Here is an 18,709-nt window from a genome sequence, read left to right on the forward strand (position 1 = left end):
TTTATATACATATGTATTCATCCTTCATTCCTTCTTTTCTTTCTTACTGGAGAGATATCCCTCTGCCTAACAGAATCCCTCCACCTGTGCTCTGGACACCATCTCCTTCAGTCTCCACACCATACCTAATTTGTTAACCTTGGTCCCTTAGGGACCACAAACTTTCTCTTTTTCTGGCAATTCCCTTCAGCCTATAAACAGATACTCTCATCTTTAAACTCCCTATGTACTCTAGCTTTCACCTTCTTTCTTCTTTCCTTCACAGCCAAGTTTCTTAAGAGTGAAGCTGTTTTTTTCACCTACCTTGAACCTAACAACCCAACTCTTATCACTGCTCTTGCCAAAGTCACCAATGATTTCCTAGTTGCCAAGTCCAACAGGCACTTCACAGTTCCTGCAGTATTTAATATCTTTGCTTCTGGGTCATCATTCACTCTTCCTTGCTTCTTTGTTCCCTGATCGCGTTACACCAGAGTCTCCTTTATGAAATCCCCTTCCTCCTCCTTCTCCTAAGAGGTTTTTCCCTCTACTCTATCATTCAATTCCAGGATACTTTTTTTGATCCAGAAGATGCCGAAGCCTCCCAACCTGAGTCATATAGTGAAACTCAGCCTGGGGGAATTATCAGAAAGTTAAAACGTAAAAACATATGAGGGGTGATTAGAAATGTGATACCTGAAAAATATTTGCGAAGAACAGAAAAATGAGCTCTGCTTTAAAAATTACAGCAGCAATCTCAATTAATTTTTGGGTTTTGCTTATTTCAAATCCCTCTCTTAATAACTTGAGGTTTAGTAGGTACCCTTAAATTTCCTAATATCTAATTTATGAAGAGCTTTTATAAGTATTTATCTAATCAATCTATCTATCTATCTATCTATCTATCTATCTATCTATCTATCTATCTATGTAATCTTCAGACTTGTACTTTGAAAACCTGACAGCAAGTTATTGGGAATTAGTTTGGCCTAGCCTCTGTACCATTCTGCTTCCAAATGGCCTTTTTGGCTAACATTTAACCTTTCATCATAAAAGTACTACATTCACATTTTTTATCTGAGCAAATACAGAAAAGAGTAATAAAACTTACCCATTAGGCCCAATACCCAATCATAACCACTGTTAACATATGATATCTTTCTTCTACCCTTCCCCCCACTACTTCTGTACTATATTCTAATTGGAGTTCAGAACTTGATTTGGAAAGTTTTTATGTCAACACATGCCATGTGTCTTGGCAGTATGCTAAGTCTGAGAAGCTTCAGGAGACATTTTTTCTTTCTGACTTACCCATGTGTTTCACTTAAATTCTTGGAAACATTTATCTATGCTACATGGGTTACTAGTCTGCAGCTTCAAGTAACAGAAAAATTCAATTCTAACTTGCATAAACAATAAGGAAAATTATTGGCTCATGTAAGTGGAAGTTCAGGAGGTAGGGTAGGCTTCAAGGGCAGCTTAATTTGCTGGTTCTGGATCTAGTTCTCTGAAATATTCTGAGATGACCTCTTCTATATGTTGGCATTGTCCTTGGGCTGCTTTACTCATGGAGGCAAAAATGGCTGTAGCAGTTCCTCATTTCACATAAAGATGCCATTTCTTTGAGTGAAGTTCGCCTAAGAGCAGGGAAACTTCCTTCCAGAAGCCTCTGGCATGCTTTTGGTCATATGTCTATTCTTACACCAACCCCTGTGCCCAGGGGAATATCACACACAGATTGACTTTGATCTGAGTTCTTGCACCTATTACTAGCCAGGGGATGGAATCACTCTTAAAGGATTCAGTCCCAGGTATGGACTGAGGCACAGGAGAGATGTTGGAAGAGGTAGATGCCTGAATTAAACAGAATTATGTTAAGAATCAGATAGGAAGAAAAGATGTTGGATAGACAGACAACCACCAATAGTCACTACACATGGGTAGTGACTTTATATGTATGTCCATATATTTATATTTTTTATGATTTTTGGCATTTTTGGCTTATTTTCAATCCACTTTACTATTTTTTTGTTTTAATAAGTAATACTGTTACATAGTCCAATATTCAAAGAACAAAAAGGAGCTTAGAGTGGAAGCTCTCCTTCCTACTACTGACCCCAGTCACTCAGTTGTCCGCCTGCCCTCTACCGAGATATTTTATGCATATACAAGGAAAAATTACACATATATGTGTATCTATATATATGTGTATGTATGTGTGTATGTGTATGTGTATGTGTGTGTTGTATTAATTTCCCAGCTGCTAAAACAAATGGGTTGGCTTAAACAATGGGAATTTATTGGTACATAGTTTTGAGGCTGGGAGAAATCCAAAATTGAGGCATCAGCAAGGAGATGCTTTCTCCTAAAGACTGTGGCACGGTGTTCTGGGTTGGCTGCCAGCAATCCTTGGAGTTCCTTGTTTTTTCTGTCACATGGCAATGTACATGGCAATGTCATCTCCTTTCTCCTCTGGGTTCCGTTGACTTCCGACTTCTTCCTGTGTCCCATTTCTTTTGCTTATATGGACTTCAGCCATGTTGGATTGATGTCCACTCACTGAGTTAGGGCACACCTTAACTATAACATCTTCAAAGGTGTTATTTTTAAATGGGTTCACACCTACAGGATTAGGGTTTGGGACCTGAACATGCCTTTTGTTGGGAACATGATTCAGTCCCCAACATATGTGTAGATATGTCTATGTGTATATATATTCACCCTCCCTTTTTGTACACAAAGCATAGCATGCTATAATGCTGTTCTGCACCTTGCTTTATTCATTTAACAGTATATATTGGAAATTATTATATCAGTGCATAAAGAGCTTTGTCATTCTTTTTTTTTCCCCCACTGCATTGTATTATACTATATGGATATGCCACAATTAATTTAATGTCTATGGATGGGCATTTAGGTTCTCAATAATGTGTTGCTTTAAAAACATTGCTGTAATAAATAATATCTTACATATGTCATTTTGCACATTTGGTGACTGTGACGCACAAATTCCTAAAAGTGAATTTAGTGCCAAATTGCCCTCCCTTAGCAGTTGCACCAGTTTGTACTCCCACTAGTGGAGCATGAAAGTGCCTATTTCAGAACACCCTCACTGACAGAGCATGTGACCAGACTTTTGGATTTTTGCTAATTTGATCATCAGAAATTGATATCTCCGTGTAGTTTTAACTTGAGGCTCAGCCACTTTTGTGTCTCTAGAAGCCTTTTGTACTTCCTCTTCCAGACCCCACCTGTTCATATTCTTTGCCCATTTTTCTATTGCTTGGTTTATCTTTTCCTTACTGATTTATAGGAGCTTATTAGATGTTAGGGAAATTAATCTTTGATCTTTAAGGGAGCTGCAAACACTTCCCCCCAGTTTGACATTTGTCTTTAGACTTTGCTTATGTTTTTTCATGCAGAAAATTTTAATTTCATGAGAATGAATATATCAATTTTTTCTTTTATGGTCCTGGATTAAATGTTATAGTTAGAAAGGCCTTCTTCACTCTAAGGTAAATAATTTTCTCTTGGGTTTTTTCCTAATACTTTGATGGTTTCATTTTAAACATTTAAATATAAAATCCCCTTGTAATTTATCCTGGTCAGGGGTGAGAAATAAATCCAACTTTGATTTTTTTTTCCATTTGATTGACTTTCACTTTATGTTCTCCAATGATGATGCCTCCCTCTTGATTTATGATTCTTCAAGGTATTGCCAGCATTCTCTACAGATGTTTAAAATTCTGTTTTCATTGACTTTAATTAGCAAACCAATAACTCACAGAGTATCTGTATCTTGCCCATGGGCCATGATATATTTTGAAGGTTGGGGAGGGAATGGGGTATAAAAGTCTTGAAATCATGCAAAGAATAATTGTTTTTGCATTATCTTAATCATTTCTATCTGGAAATATGTTTATTCGGGAAATTTACTCACAATACAAACCATCAAAAACAATAAAGTATGGTTTACATGATTAAGTTGCTTAAAATTGACATGTTTAAAGTTCTATTCATTAACTTAGACTCTTTTTAGATATGGCATGATGAATATTTTTGACTCTCCTACGGGATCGAGGGAGGTGGCTTGCGCCTGATTGCATCCTAAGATGCTGCTGAGTCCCCAGACTATAAAACAAGAGGCAGACTACCCTGGGTTCCAGGTCCCCTCCAAAGCATGAAGAGGGAAACCCAGCGGCAAAGGCAGAGTAGAGGCACATCTTGGCTCCTCAAACTGTGGACTTTGGCAGTAGGACTAGCCCAATCCAGGTTTCCAGGGACACTCTACTCAATTCTCTTTTATTGGAAGGAGAATGTAATAGGCCTTGTGCTTCTCTAGTGAGGTAGAAACTAACTTCTATCTATGACAGCTGAGTGTCATGGTCACTGCTGAGTAAAAATCCTTTGACAAATATAAATAAGTTTCTGCTGTAGCGCTGTCACATTGCATTTTAGTTATTTGTTTACTTGTTCATCTTTCCCATGGTACTGTGGGTTCTTCAAGGCAGAAATTCTTTGTCGTCTTTGAATTCCTATAGCCTAGTACACGTATCCCTCTCTAGAGGAATGCGCTTATTGCATGCTTTCTCTCTTATGTGAGCAGTACACTTAGATACACCATTCTTTAATCCTGACCATTTGTTGAGCACTACCATGCATCACTTCTTGTGTATAATCCCTTTTAATTCTCACAACAGCTCTATGAGGTAGGTGCTGTTATAATCCCTCATTGTACAGGTGAGGAAACTATGGGACAGAGAGGATAAGTAACTTGCCCAAGTCACACGGATAATAGGTGGTGGAGCCAGGATTCAAATCCCAGAAGTACTAACTCCACTGCCTACTGCTCCTAACAGCTATACTGTGTTGTTTCTCCTAAGTCTATTGGGAAGAAAAGAAAATTCAATGTAAACTAACACTTATACATTTTGCCTTCCAGGGTTGTGGCATAATTCATTCCGTGCAATATGGGTTTTTTGGTGATTGTTATCTGGGAAAATACTTTGATGTTCCTATTTGAGTAATTTTGCTCCCACCCCACCCAGGGCAAGGAAGAAGGTGAAATAAGGAGGGCTAAACTGCTTTGTGTAAGAAAGAAATAGGAAATTGTGGGTTTTAGTTGGCTGCTCAAGCAATTTTGTGGAATGAACCTGAAAAAGAGGCTTGAAATGTGAGAAGCTGAGCAACTTGATGGGACAGCTAAGTCCTATGCAAGTTCATGGGCAATGGGAAAATTTTCCTGTGGTGGGGGAGACTTGAGAAATTCAAAATAACTTGGATCTGTGGGTTTGCAACCCACAATAAACATATGTAAGAGGTGTTTTGCAGAGAGGGAAAAAGTGGGGTGATATCCAATGTGGAACAAAGTCGTCCTGAGAGGGGCAGCAGATGCTGGTGCTGAAATCAACCATTTGGAACAGACAGCAACAGTGTATAAAGCAAGCAGCATCACTGGCCTACTGCTAAAACTAAAGCTACCTGGACACCCATAGGGAGTATTACAAAGGACTGCTCACCCTGGGCTTGGGACTTGAGCTAAACTGACTCCCCAAACCTGAACGGTTATCTGGGTTACAGTAACAAACTTCTTTTTCCTTCTATGATTGAAGCCAGTTGCAGTTTGCTTAGCTGCATTGGGTATCAGTTTCTTACAACATGCTTATCATTCTTGGTATCAGGGTAGATGAGGGTTATACTCAACCTCAACAATGTTAACAATTTGGGGTGGATTATTTTGTTGTGGAGGGCTGCCCTATGTTTAGCAGTATCTCCTGGCCTCTACCCACTGGATACCAGTAGCACACACTGCCTCCAACCCCCAACCCCCCCACCCCCGTCATGACAATCAGAAATGTCTCCAGGCATTGCCTCATGTACCCTGGAAGTCAAATATCAGCTCCTCTCCCCTCCCCTCCCAAGAACCACTGGTATAAGATCTTTATTCAATGTACATTGGTATCCTGTGCTCTTGCATCAAAATCTTGGGAAAAAAAAAGCAACACTATTTTCTGTTAAAATGGCTTGCAAATGCATTTTGAGTATTTCTACTAAATCACAGTAAGTTATACAGCCTCTGAACATCTGGGGAGTGGCCAGGAGTGGTGCTGCAGCAAGTTCTCATTCAAGAATCTTTACATTGTATTTGTATAACAGTGTAGACAGTTTCCTATAGCCTATATTTACAAAGATATTAATACTGCCATTAATAGAAACACTGCAGCTTTCACATTATTTAGAAATAAGAATTAAGGGTTGGGTATACAAGTTTTCCTCCATCAGCATTAGTATGTGTTAGGAATGAGTACCCAGCTTTGATATGTAGTGGGAGTCAATGGAACTGAACTGTTTATGACCATAGTCAGATCTGTCTGGAAGGCAACAGAATGAACCATAGTGATTTCCCATCTGTGTCTTTTGGAGCTGTTCAAGATGGATGACTTTCACACAAGCAACACACTCTCGTGGGAAAAAGATTCAAATTTTGCTGAAACTCAGTATTTTGCAGAGAAGTAAAGCAGGGCAATCACTTGTAATCATGACAGTTATTTTGTCTTCACGAGCCACTGTCATTCAGTGCTATTGCACAGATAAAATGGATGTGTGTGATTCCACAAGTAGCTTGCTGCAATTTGACCCTTTCTCACCACTCAAAAAGCACATTGGAATACAAGAAAATGAGGGAGACATTACCTACTCTGATTTATGTTTCTAAATTACATCACCATCAAACCTCATCTTTTATTAGTGACAAACCATTGTGTGCCACTTCTCACAACTGATTGCCATCCAAGCAGAAGAGAACCTCTGGTTTATTGGGAAGGGTGTGTGATTGGGATTCAGAGAGACAGGGTTTATTTCCTGACTGCAACTCACTGACTGTTGTTTAAGAAGGTGCGTCTATTTCCTCATCTGCAGAACACATGATAAAATAACCCCTTTATTTCAGGCTTGTTGACAGGATTAAGTAAGGTTTAAAACAATGTTCTGTAAATCACCAGACAATTGTCACTCATTATCTCCCACTATCGCCACCGCCTTGCAAAGGTCACCAAATCTATAGGTAGCCCTGTAGAGTGTCCTGATGTTTTCCTGCTACAAGACCACAGAAGAGCCTCCTCAGTGATGCAGCACATACATTACTTTCTTAAAGTTAAGAAATAATTTCTCGAAATTGGGGTGAGTTGATATACTTTTCCAAACTAATGGCAAGTCTGTTTAAGCAGCTGCTAAAGGAAAGGGATTATCCCAGCTCCTATTTTCCCCCTGTTCCTGCCGAATAAAACAGCAGCTGAGAGACAAGATTTGCTGATCCCAGTTGCTTGCTCAGCATTATAAGCCAGTATCCTGGGATCTGACATCAACCATGAGGGATTGCTTAAGCAGCAGCAGACCGGGAAAGGTGACACCAGTGCTAAGGGAATATGTTAAAATCCATTTTATTTAAACAGTAAAAGTCACAAAGATAGACAAATGTTCTGAATTGACTCATACCCCTCATATATAGTAATCATCTTGATGACACTCATCCTGACTGTGCTAAACAGGGAGACCTATTCTGTCGGCAATGAGACCACAGCCTTTGGAACATAATGTGTATCTTTATGTCATATATGGGGGGATAGTTGACTAAGCCTCCAAGATCCCAAGGGTTTTAATTAATAGGAAATTTTGATTCAATAATAGTCATTATACCAATGGAAGGAAAACAAGGAGTGGGAGTGCTAAGGGTGGGGAGCATAGGCAGGAAGCATGTAGGAAAATCCCCGAGGCTGGAAATTTGCACTCTTGCAAATTAAAGCTAGGTTAGCTGGGAGACTGAAATGGACTCAGCCGCAGATAAAGAGGCTGGGAGCTACCTCCACATCATTCTGGTCCTGTTCTGTCATCCAGCAAACTCCTTTTCCTTTCTTTATCCTCTATTTTTTATCCAAGCAGTTCTACTAGTGGCTTCCCCTGCATGAATGAGAGACACAACTATTCCTGCTTGGGAACGAACAGATGAGGAAAATACCTCGGAATCTCTCTTACCCTCCCTCTTCCTCCCCCATGAACATCTCCCACCTCCAGGGCCCAGAATCTGCTCTTCCTTGCTTAAAAAAAATGCAAACCACCCCCAAGGCTCACCTCCTCCATGAAGCTTTCCTTGACTTCTCCAGCACATATTTTTTTTTCTTAACACCTACAACTTGCACATAACACAATTAATGGATACACTGACATTTTTTTTTCTCTATTTTGTGTGTGTTGACCTTTTTGTCCCAAATAGATTATAAACTCCTTGAAGATGGGAACCACATCTTAAAACTTCTTGAAATCACCAGCTTAAAGTAATTAGCCTAGCTGGGAGCCACTTAGGCCTTAGAGTATCTCCATGGTCTGGGATAATTTAATGAGCCCTAAGGCAGTTTCTGAAGGGAATAGCATCAAATCAGCCTTGCTGTTGGGCCCACACAAACCTTTTCCAGCCTCATTCCTGGAGATCAAGTCCCTAGCAACCTGGATCTGGATCCCTTTTCAGGGATCCTTACTAGTCCTGGATTGGGTGTTGTGCCCTTGTTCCTGTCAGTTCTTCTAATACTCCAAATCCAACCCATGAGCCTCTCTCTCAAAGTCCAGTCTCTGATACCCACTACCCAGAGCTTCTAACTTAGATTTCATTGCTCAGGCTTCTCTACTGTGTGCATTGTACTCCACCTACCTGTAGTTCAATTGTCCTCCCTGGCACTGATCCTGCCAGCCTGTTTCTCTGCCTGACTCTTTCTGCCAAGACCTTCTGGGAATGCCTGCCTTGCTCCAAGGTTTCTGGCTGGTCTCTGGGTCCTTCTCATTCTGCCATCATCTGAGCCATAATCCTTATATTAAAATATATATATATATATATTCCTTTCAAAGTTAGGAACACAGCAGCCCCACACATTCATACTTACAAATTCATTTACTAATTGAGAAAACTTCCACTACCTTCCTGAATTTATACTCTCTCTTTTCATGCATTTATCATCATTTCTAAATCTTTCAATGTCAAGCTTGGAATTTTTTTAATCAAAGAGGCCCTTAGATATCATTTACTTCAACCCTCTTATTTTATTCCTAGTCTCTACTTTACTACCCTACGTTTATGCTTCTGTTTAGAAGTTAGTGGTACAGGATTTTCACTAATGACGCCTTTAGCAAGGACTTCTCTTTATCTGATGTAAACTGCCATGGCACTAGAAGATTTTATAGAGTCTCAATTTAGTAATCAGTCACCATCAAAATGCACTTATCCGTTGTTCAAATAAGACAGTTTCCTTCTCAGCCCCAGAAAGAAGACACACACACACACACACACACACACACACACACACACACACACTCCCTCATATTCCCAAGGTGATCAGCCAGCTTTCTGCCTGGAATAATCAAAATACCTCCCAGATGGAATGACAGCATCATTTTATTGACACTGAAATAGGAGGATGATAAAGCAAGTCTCAGAAGTCATGGGAGAAATGCACTGCTTTTATGATTCATATTTCAAAAATGATGCCATAAGACCAAAAATGCAAAGCAAAACTTGCTGTGTGTTGGCAAAAAAAAAAAAAAATGTATTTAAGGGCAGTAACCTCAGCTGTGCCTTTTAAGCTCTGGAGGAAGCACGAGTACCCACCAATATCCTCTCTCACTCTGGGGTTGCGATGGAAACTTGGATTTTCCTGCAACCATTAACTCACTCTGCTCTATGCTGTGAGGGAGCAAGGAAAATTGTGGTATTTCCTGTGTGGTGATGTTGACACAGCTTCAACAGTACTAATGAGAATTGCAGCAGACAGAATCACTGCTATTTTGTCCTGCCAAACTCCACCCCTTGACAAGGGACTGTCTCTAGCCACACTCTCCAAATCCAGAAGCCACAAGGGTTGTGTGTGTTTTCTCTTTCTGCTTTGCTTTTGGAGAGAACTCTTCCCAGTACAGAAAACCCCTGGGAATTATCTCCCTGTGCAAGTTCTCTGCAGCTTGTTTCCTGCTTCTTACTTTGACCTTTCTTCTCTCAAGACCCAAGTAAGGAAAACAAAACTGAGTTGACATTTTATGAGCCAGATAGCTATAGGACAGTGCCATTTGGAGGGAAATAGGCTAGAAATCCAAAAAGATGGGCTTGACCCCTGTGTCTTCAGTCAAATCTGTGACTTCAGGGTATTCCAAACTCTCCATTTTCAAACTGTAAGCACTAATGTTTTGAGTTTACATCATTTGTGGAGCACAAGAGTTCCTTGAATGGAAAGTGCTGCCTTCACATAAACATTACTGCATCTGGAGACATTCCTGGACGTAGGTTATGAGTCAGTGAAAAATCCCAAATGATCTATGAATCAGTTGCTATTTCACACTGTCAGTTTATACAACAAACAAGAAAAAAGGCTTAGTCAATTCACTGAAATCTCTCCCCAAGATAGTCCATTTTTATTTTGAAACCATTGTTAGTATATTTTATTACTAAAGGAGAAGCTTTCAAGAAATGGGTAGAAATGCAAGCAGAAATGAGGCAGCTTATACATATCTCAGCTTCCATGGCACTGCAAACATTGATCCATCAACAGTGCAGCTCATCCACATACCAGAAATGGATTAGCTTTTACAATGAGGATTTATTAACTTAAAATTTACAGTTCTAAGGCCTTGAAAGTGTCCCAATTAAGGCATCAACAGGATGATACTTGGACTCTGAAGACAGTTTGCTGGCATCCTGGGTTCCTCTGTCAGATAGCAAGGCACATGGCCAGAGCTCCAGATGAGATAACAGCCCGGCAGACATCTTGGTTTGGGTCTTGTGAGAATCTGAACAGATTCATGCCATGCCCAGACTCCTGATCCATAAAAACTGTGAGATGATATATGGATGTTGTTTTAACTGGTAAATTTGTGGTAACTTGTTATGTAGCATAAAAAAATGAATACATACATCATAAATTGATTAAATGCCTCTTATCTAAGACCGAAATCCAACTTCCTATAAAGGGAAAGAAACCTAACAATTGTAAATGAAAAACTATCAGGCAAGCCCCTTGCTGTTCAAAGTATGGTCCATGAACCTACAGCATGTGTATCACCAGGGAGCTTGCTAGAAATGCAGAAATCTCAGGCCCCATCCAGAGCTGAATCAAAATCTTCATTTTAACGAATTCCCAGATGATTTGTATGCAGATTAAAGTGTAAGAAGTGCTGAGTAGCATTCTAATTATGAGTTGGGGATCTGGAATCAGCGAAACCTGGGTTCACGACCTGGTTCAACAGTTTTACTAGCTGTGTGGCCTTGGACAAATTACTTAAACTCTCTGAGCCTCTACTGATCTATAAAATGGAGCCAACAATAGTACTGACTTCATATGGTTGTGTTAAGAATTAAACAGATCGTCTGTGTAAAATGCTTTAGTGTAGTGCTTGGCATGCAGTAAGGGCTTAATAGATGTTGGTTATTATTGGAGTGGGCACTAATAGCTTGGTGAGTTGAATGTAAAGGGAGCAAACCACATCAGTTGAAACCATGCAGGATCACTGTGATCTATGTCCTTGTCTGATGAAATATGTTGTCATGGGACTCCTCAGAAGCCACAGAAGGTCATGACTTTGGTTTTCTTCCCCAGCAAGCATCCCCTGAGACCCGACTGGGTCAGTCACTCCCTCCCACAGCAAACTCCATCTCTTGTAACCACCTGTGTTCCCCTGGGGAGGTCTCCCCTGCCTGCATGAACCTCACGGTGTTCATGCTCAATTAGCTAATGAGATCTGCCCAGAAACCATAGAGACGGTCTTCAAAAACCCCTAGCAGGTGGTGTCCTTGGATACTGATGACAGCTCACCACACAGAAAAGATGAATGGATATGCCAGGGGGGTTAACAGAAATCTAAGGTTCTTTTAATTTTTGTTGGAAGGAATGTTGACAATGGCGACAATGGTGACAGTAGCACCAACAAGGACATAAGAACAAATGGCATGCTGGCAATTACAAATGACCAACACATAAGTGAAAGTAGTCATTTGTGATCAGGTTGAGAGCTCTCCCTCCCATTTCCTCTGTTCTTTGCAAACACTTTCCTCACTTGCTTTATCCTCTCAGCATCTCTGTCCTCATAGCAAACTCTATTGTTCAAAACAGTGAGGATGATATTGATAATAACAGTAACAGATCTCATTTATTGAGTGCTCCAAGTGTCAGGCACTTTTCATGTACTATTTACACTCCTTATAACAGTTCTGTGAGACAGACATTACTATGTTTCTTTTTAGTCAAGGAAACAGGCTCAGAGAGGTTAAGATCACACAGCAGTTAAATAGTTGCCCTTGGATTCAAACCTAAGCCTGCTCAACTCTGAAGCCTGTGCTCTTTTCACTGTTTCTACATCATAGCTGTGGTTCTGACTCCTTGTCTAGGTTTTTGACCCTTTGCCTGGATTCTTTACCTGGGCCTTTGATGCCCTTGCCCAGTCGGCCTCCTGAACAGCCTTTCTGATGTCCTTCCCACGTTTGTACCACTCCAGGGTTCTGTCTTCTCTGTTCAGATGCTCACCTGTCTGGCTCCTAGAAACATCACTCATCTAGTTCTTGTTAGTCCATGCGGTTCTGACCCCGTGGTTTCCCAGTCTGCTGCTCATACATGCGATCCGTGACAAGTGAGAGACCAGTGCCTGGCTTGACACTCCCAGGCTCTGAGTAGCTGCCCTTCACTCCAGACCCTCTCACCACACAAGGAGAGTTTTCTGTCTTTTCTGGCCTGCTCACCATTGCAGGAGAGGGTTTCCCACATTCCTCTCTCTGCCCCTGCTATGCACCATCTTTTTTTTTAGGCTCTCACATCTTTATTGAGCAACACATGAATCAGGCAGCATCCCATTCAGAAAGTAAAAGGGAGCTCCACTGAAGAGATAGAAAGGAGAAGCTCATATATAGGGTGAAGGCTGAAGCGAGAGAGGAAATATGTTGATTGGCTGACTTAAGTTTTCGTTATACATACAGGGGTTCTTAAAAAGTGGGGCTGACGGTAAGTTTTTCCAATTTACATAAGGTGTCTTACGAAAGGGGGAATAAGTATTCATTGATTAGCATGGTATGCTTGTCCATTCGAATAGGACCAAATCTAAACCAAAGCTAGTTTTTTCACCAGGTGTAATAAGGTTTATCACCAACCTTGTAGGGTTTGTTTCATTTTCTTGGAGAACTCCAGTAGGTTAATTGTTTTTGTCTTCTGGAAAAGCCCTTCTTGGAAATGGCTCTATTCCTGGCAACACCCAATGCAGGTGGTCATTTTATTTTATTTAGTGTCCTCCTTTTGGTCATGTTTCCAGTGATCTCATTGGAAACATGACCGAAACATTCCAGTTACCACCATTGATTTCTTTTCTTGTCAGGCAGTCAGGTAGGTTCAGTCAGTAATTTTGATCTATTTTTCTTTCTCATTTTTCAATTTGTTTCCTTTCTTGATTGCAGTGAGGTTCATTGGGTGGCTGTTCAATTACATTTAAGGCCCTCGGAGTGGAGTGTCTTACTCAGTTGAGTGGATTATGGGTCTGGACCTGTCTCCAAGTCAGAGTGTCTGTTATTTTTATTTTTTTGTCTTGGTCCACTGGAGACAGTCCCATTTCTGTTTCATTTTCCTTTTGATTAGCTATCTTAAGAGCGCCATCTGTCTTAAGGATGACAAGAAATTTGAACAGAATGATGAAACAGTTTGTACAAGAAATAAAATATGAAGACTTCTAATCACCATTAGATGCATATGGGTTTGTCCTCATATACCATTAAAGCAAGAAACTAGGTCAGGAAATAGGTCTATCTACTGAAATGTTTGAGCCTGACTGATATCATGAAATACCTTAACTTCGTCTTTTAAAATATTTAGGTTATCTATCACTCCACCAGACAAATTAACAAAAAACTACATTGTTCAGTCAAGGTACCTAGAGCCTCTCTGTTTTGCAAGGCTCCTGATGCTAAGCTGTTAACTTCAGTGTGGATGGCCCAAATAGCATCGAGGGTGGTATAAAAGCTCTATTTTATAACTTTACATATATTTATAACTCCAGGTCGTTTGTTCCTAGGGAAGGTATGATGGTACTCATGAAAGAGAACCCTGTATTACAGTAGGGTTTTACTTCTCTTTTATCTGTCTGAGGCCCTGCATACAAAAGATCACAAGTTAGCTTTCTAAATGGCATTCAGGGCAGAAAATATGTGCAAAATTACAGGATCCAGTCCAATTTACAGGTAGGTAACAAAAGCATACAGTTATCTGCTGTTTACAGAGGGGATGCAAAATACCTCAGAAAATGAACAGAGCAGAATCTGATAAACGTCAGGAGTGTGCTATAATTTTCTATTGGGAAAAATACAAAATTTCTTTCTAGACTCACCATCCCTTTGATCAACAGTAACTGAAAAAAGATTATACTTAATCATAAAATGAGGCTGGTTGCATTAGATTTGGCCTGATTATTTAAATAGCAAGATGGTTGTTTACCATATAGGCCTTTTAAGTTTGTTTTGCTGGTGGTTTCATAAGGAACCTCTGATTGGGCTTTTAAAAGCCTCTCAAGGCTAGGAAGCCAATCCAAGAACTTGACACAATATATCACCTGTGGTATCTGTAGACTTGGTGAATTCTTTCTTGAGGTCCCCAAGGTAACATACAGTTCCTATGTTTACCAGAAATTATCCTTCTTTACTGACCTGTAAGACTGGGAAACTTGGGGCCAGGTACCAGACCGGTTTTTCCAAAAGGGTTTTGTAAGCATTGGCTCCAGAAAGTCAAACTCAATTTCTTAAAAGCTTCTGGTCATGTCTTATTAAATGAGCACCATTCCACAACATGACATTTCAGTCAAAGCCTTGGTTATAACATCAGTGTCTCCAATTATGTCCTGTCCACAAGGGCACATTCTGATTGAACCTATACAAATAAAATAAAAATAAGAATATTCAATAAGTTTCCAATTTCTGGAGGGATCAGGCAGGAAGAAAAAGATGTGTGTTTATAAATTGTAGGTAGCTTAACAGAAAAGAGTAAGGGAATACTTGTATCTAGAAAATAGAACATTAAAATATCAGCCATAATGCAAACAAAACTATAACAATTCTTTAACAGTTCATTCAGTCCTAGGTAATTAATCCTTGTTCTGCTTGATCTTGTGTTAATAATCTCATGAACCCATCAGCTTCTTCACTAAAATTCTGGAGATCTTGACTCAGTCCAGTGGTATGATCTCAAAGTTATTTCAGCAATGTCATTAAAAGCCTGTGCCCCAGAGTACCTGGCATAGTTCTTTCAAGGGGTCTCTGAGACTGTCCTTTTTGTTGCAGATAAAGCACCCTGGCCTGTCTTTCTTGTACCCAGAGTCATCATCCATCACTTTCAGAGCCCGTCCTCATTGTCAAAATAGGGTTACAGTCCCGAGTTGTTGTGGAACTATGGCTGTCTCCTCCGTGGGACTCACATGATGAAGATTTGTGAGTCCCATCTTGAATTATCTTCCTTTGTTTCAAAACCACATGCTAGCCAATTTAAAAATGAGCAAAGAACTTGAAGAGACATTTTTCCAATGAAGATATACAAATTGCCAATACACAGTGAAAAGATGCTCAGCATAACTAACCATTAGAATGGGATGCAAATCAATACCATAATGGGCTACTGCTTCACACCTATTAGAATGGCTATTAGAGAAAGAAAGAAAGAAAGAAAGAAAGAAAGAAAGAAAGAAAGAAAGAAAGAAAGAAAGATGGAAGGAAAGAAGGAAGGGAGGGAGGGATGGAGGGAGGGAGGAAGGGAAGAAGGAAGGAAGAGAAAAAAGAAAAAACAGAAAATTTCAAGTGTTGGCAGAGTTGCAGAGAAATAGGGACCCTCATGCATTGTTGATGGGAATGTAAAATGGTGCAGCCACTGTGGAAAACAAGTTTGGTGGTTTCTCAAAAAGTTAAACATAACAGTTAAAGCAAAAGCAGCAGCTTGGGGCAAGATGGCAGTGTAGGGAGGTGTGGGATTAGTTAGTCCTCTAGAGCAACTAGTAACTAGCCATGAACAACTAGTAAATAGCCATGAACAACTGTGTGGGGGACATTTGTGACCAGACACACATCATACACCAGTCTGGAATTGGTGGAATGGCAGAGATCTCAGCATAAGAACTTAATGAAAATGTTCCAAAATTGATCATGGTGATGAATGCAACACTATATGATGATACTGTGAACAATTGATTGTATACTTTGGATGATTGTATGGTAAGTGAATATATCTCAATAAAATCGCATTTAAAAAAGAGAGCTCAGGGAGAGAGAGATTGCTTAGGGAGAGAGAGAGCTCACAGAGCCAACAGACCCAGACGCATGGGGATGCAGACAGAAAGACATTTGGAGATGCCAAGCTAAGAGATGAAGCCCCGAGTTTGCCCTGGAGAAGCTAAGTGAAAACCTGCAGACACTTAAAGAGAAGGCCACTGGAAGCTGAAAGCAATGTGACCTGGGAGTAAAGGACTAGCAGACACCAGCCATGTGCCTCCCCAGCTGACAGAGGTGTTTCGGATTCCATTGGCCTTTCTTCAGTGAAGGTATCCTCTTGTTGATGCCTTAGTTTGGACACTTTTATGGCCTCAGAACTGTAAATTTGTAACCTAATAAATCCCCAGTGTAAAAGCCAAAAACCAACCAACCAACCAACCAACAACCCCTACTTCCCCCCCCCCCCAAAAAAAAACACAGCAGTTTAAACAGCTTCATTGGAGAAAAGTTGAGAACTTATCAACTCTCAAAGAAGGTCTCATGGGTGTCTAAGCTGCAGAGCTTCTTGATGTGAATATGGCTGACAGTCAGAACAAGACTCTAAGGACTGTTCTGGTAGAGTAAACTGGAAGTGGAGAAGTGCTTCAGGAAACACCATCCTTGGGGAAAAAAGTATTTGATTTTAGAATTGCTGCCCAAGCTGTTATCAAGAAAAAAGCAACCCAGGAATGGAATGGGAAAGATGTTCTTGTTGACACCCCACAGCTCTTGGACACCAATGACAGCCTGGAAACTATCCACACAGAAATCAGCCTGTGCATTGTCTTCTCCTGCCCAGGACCTCACTCCATTGCCATGGTTTTGCAGCTGGGCCATTAAGCAGAGGCAGAACAGAAAACCATTTCATTGGTAAAGGCTGTCTTCAGAAGGTCAGCTATGAAGCACATGATCATCTTATTCATTTGCAAAGAAGAATTGAAGGACAGGAGTCTGAGTGACTTTATAAAAGATGCAGATGTTAGCCTAAAAAACCTACTCAAGGAATGTGGTGACTTCAGCTGTGCCTTCAGCAACAGAGCAAAGGACAGTAAGAAGGAAGGTCAAGTGCAGGAACTGGGGTAGCTGATAGAAGTAATGGTACAAACAACCATTTCTGATGCCATATACAAGGACATACAGGAAAGGCTGAAACAACAAGCAGAGGTCTTGAAGAAATCTATACTGATCAATTAGAAAATGAAGTTAACCTCTTAGAAAAGGACTATGCTCATAAATCAGAGCTAGAAAAGGAAGAAACAAAAAACAGAATTGATTAAATATGATGAAAAATAAGAAGTATAAGGGCAGTAGCCAAGAAGAGTATATTTAGAAATGTTTTAGATGGAATTATGAAGATGCTCTAAAAAATATGGCATATATTTTGGTGGTTATATAACTCATTCTTTCTTTTTGATTTACTGATTTGTTAATGTGGTAGGTTGTATTTTCCAGAGATGGCTACAACATCTTCTATCCCACTTACTCTTTGGACAATGTGCTCTTGTCACTCTTCCTGTTGAGTGGTGATGTTTGTGTCCTCTCCCCTTGAAACTGGAGGGACTTTTGGACTGCTTTGACAAATAGAGGATGGCTGAAATGACACCATTTGTCTTCCAAGGTTAGATCAGAAAATTGTCACGCATTGCCAGCTGCTCTATTGGGATGGTTGTTCTTAGAACCTAGTCACCATGCTGCATGGAATCACAAGTTGCCTGTGGAGAGGCCCAAGTTAAGAGTAACAGAAGTCCCTGGCCCAGAGCCTGCAGAGCTCCTAACAGCCAGCACCAATCTGCCAGCGAAGTAATTGAGGCAACATGAAAGTGGATTCTTCAGCTGCCAGTTGAGCCACCTCAGATGAAGCTGCATAGACCAAAGATGAGCCATCCCCACTGCCTAAATTGAAGACTCATGAGAAAAATAAATGATTGTTGGCTTTCAAACAAAACAACCAAACAATCAACCCCCCCTCACACACACACACAACAAAAAAACAGAATTACCATATGACCTAGCAATCCCATTTCTAGGTTTATACCCCAAAGAATGGAAAACAGGGACTCAAACAGATATTTGCACACCAATGTTCATAGAAGCATTATTCACAGTAGCCGAAAGGCAGAAACAACACCCAAGTATCCATCAACAAATTAATGGATAAACAAAATGAGGCATATACAGACAATGGAATATTATTCAGCCATAAAAAGGAATGAAATTCTGATATATGCTACAATATGGATGAAAATGAAGACATTATGCAGAGTGAAATAAGTCAGACACAAAGGGATAAGTATTGAATGATCTCAGTTATATGAAATAACTGGAATATGTAAATTCACAGAGACAGGAAAGTAGATCTGTGGTAATGTGTGGGGTGGGGGTGGACATTGGGGAAGAATGGGGAGTTAATCTTAATGGGTACAGAGTTTCTGTTTT

General features: G+C 40.2%; 1 pseudogene; it reads left to right on the plus strand.

Moving 5' to 3' along the window:
• Positions 1-16,810: 16,810 nt before the first annotated feature.
• LOC119532601 lies at positions 16,811-17,550 on the plus strand (annotated as a pseudogene).
• The last annotated feature ends 1,159 nt before the right edge of the window (positions 17,551-18,709 follow it).

This window comes from Choloepus didactylus, chromosome 4, assembly GCF_015220235.1.
Source record: "Choloepus didactylus isolate mChoDid1 chromosome 4, mChoDid1.pri, whole genome shotgun sequence".
NCBI lineage: Eukaryota > Metazoa > Chordata > Mammalia > Pilosa > Megalonychidae > Choloepus > Choloepus didactylus.